Here is a 2,500-nt window from a genome sequence, read left to right as displayed (position 1 = left end):
AATCAACCAATCAATAAAAGGCTGTGCGCATAATTATACTCACAGAAACGCAGTCTTTTGTAAAACCAAGGGTGCACGGTCAGCAACTGGAAACGCTTGGGACTCTGATCAACAGACGCGCACGATCTTCAACAGTATGCGACTGCTGATAGTAATGAACACTATCAATTTGACAAGTATTTCAGTGTTTCAACCAAACTCGATTCAATCTGAAACTGACAGCACAATCTAAAAAAAAAAATCATAAAAGCCAAAGTTTCAAGTCCTCGCAAAAACTCAAAACACCTGAGGTTGATGCAAGTGCACAGGTGAAAATCTCTCGATTGGAACGAATTACATAGGAAGCAACGAAGACCTATATACCCTCGCGGACGCGTTTTTCGCGTGCGTTCATCGCCGCTCATGGCCGATGACGTAAAACAGCAAGAGGGGTGGGGGGGGGGGGGAGATAAATTCCTACCTGCTGATGCAGGCTGTTTGTGATCACCGAACACGTCTCTGGTGGGGTGGTGAGATGAGGGGGGGTGGACCATGTGCATGGTCATGATTGTTTTCCGGGTGGCTCTCTGTTTGGCTGGCTCGGGGTCTGTGTTCTTGTGGCTTTTGTAAAGGCTCTGATGCGTATGGGTTTATAGGTTTATAAACTTCTTTTTTTTTCGCGTATATTCAGTGGCAACTACGATTGTGTGTAAACAAAGTGGTTCAATGTAATATCCTAATTCTGTTGTCTGTGTGTCCAGGTGTATGTACAAATGGATGGATGGGTCGTGAACTGTTCATTTCGCTCAGCCTCTGGATCCGCAAGATTTTTTTCGGGTTGTTCCCGGTTCGTTGCTGTTTCGTATTTGGTTAAGTTGCTGTTTGAAGACAGTATGGTATATTTCTTGGTCCCGGATGATAAAAGATAGAATAAAAATTCTGGACAGACCACACTGGATAAGTAGACTGGATCCCATGTGGTTAAGATTGACACAAACCAGCTCAACATTACTATAGATCTTTTATATATAAAAAAAAAAAAAAAAAAATTTAAGGTGAGTAAACATAATTTTTCACCGGAGCAACTTATGCAGTTTACATCGTCAAATTTCAGTAGGTCAAGTGTGAATACAACAGAAAATGTCCCTAAAACAGATTACCATAAATCGGTTTTTGTGTGGAATTTTTGTTTTTATTAGACAGAGAAATCCAAATGAAGACAGAATTTTTTGTTTAACTTCGATCTTGATCATGTCATGATCGTAAAACGATGAAATGCCGGTCGACTCGAGTATCTTCAGATGGAATTACTCCGTTTCCAGAACACGACTCGGTTCGAGAAGCACTTGTTCTAGATCCCGAGCAAAAAACAAAAACAAAAACACAACAACACATTAATATGACTTGGGTCAAAATGATTATGCAGCCTAAAAACTGCCAACACAGATTTCTGCATACAATCTAAATTAACGCCAGCGTACGAAACAGAGCCTTTCAGCATTACCTGCCCAGGAGTCAGGTGGGCAATGATCATAGAAATATTTATTTTTGAATCTAGAAGTAAAAAAAAAAAAAAAAAACAACAACAGAAATTAAAGCTGCAGGTATTGTGGGTGTGGGCTGGGAGTGGGAGTCCACGCGAAGAATCAGTTGCACGTGCTTGTACCTCTGAAGAAGAAGCAACTTTTAGGAGGTGGGGGGGGGGTGTGGGTTGGGGGGGGGGGGGCAGCCCTGGGAAGGGGGGTGGGGTGGTGATGACACCCGAGCCAGAAAAACTTTGGACAGAAAGGGAAAATTCACTGTAAGGGCAAAGGCACTTTTATTCCAAAATACACAAGGGTGTGTCTCGAACATGCGGTGGCAAGTGCAGGTAATTATATACACAGAGAAGAGGCCACTTCGGAAGAAAAAAACTGCTCGGAAAATGTGCACGGTGACTGTGCGTATAGCTTGGCTGGCAGGATTCCTGCACAGTTAGTCAGAAGGCTTCGCCGAGGGCTTTTTTCTTTTCTTTTCTTTTTTTTTCTTTTTTTTTTCTTTTTTAAATGTATTGCACCGAACCGATATGGTGCCAGACCCGAGTACCAGCTATAACAGGTGCTCGTCTGATGGCTTGTCAGGGTGTAGTCAGCGTCTCATAATTCATCACCAACTATACTCCCTCCCCCCCCCCGGCCTCCCGCCCCCATCTGATTATCTGTATGTTTGTCTCCCTGTGTGTGTGTGTGTGTGTGTGTGTGTGTGTGTGTTTGTGTGTGTGTGAGTGTGTGTGTGTGTGTTTGTGTGTGTGTGTGTGTGTGTGTGTGTGTGTGTGTGCCAATATTCTGAACTTCTATCTCCTCAACCGAAATGTCATTTCCATGCTTTACAAACTGACGTCACACACACACACACACACACACACACACACACACATGTATACACACAAACACATCTCTCTCTGTCTCTCTGTCTCTGTCTCTCTCTCTCTCTCTCTCTCTCTCTCTCTCTCTCTCTCTCTCTCTCTCTCTCTCTCTGTGGG

The 2,500-nt window shown here is 43.5% G+C and overlaps 1 protein-coding gene across 1 annotated transcript in view; it reads right to left on the bottom strand.

Moving 5' to 3' along the window:
* LOC143301570 (alpha-crystallin A chain-like) overlaps window positions 1-333 on the bottom strand; it is a 29,789-nt gene extending 29,456 nt beyond the window's left edge. Inside the window, exon 1 of the mRNA XM_076615952.1 lies at window positions 44-333. The gene's annotated coding sequence lies outside the window, so the exon portion shown is untranslated. The remainder of the gene's footprint in view (window positions 1-43) is intronic.
* Window positions 334-2,500: the final 2,167 nt, after the last annotated feature.

This window comes from Babylonia areolata, chromosome 27, assembly GCF_041734735.1.
Source record: "Babylonia areolata isolate BAREFJ2019XMU chromosome 27, ASM4173473v1, whole genome shotgun sequence".
Taxonomy (NCBI): Eukaryota; Metazoa; Mollusca; class Gastropoda; order Neogastropoda; family Buccinidae; genus Babylonia; species Babylonia areolata.
This window is presented reverse-complemented; position numbering and strand designations above follow the sequence as displayed.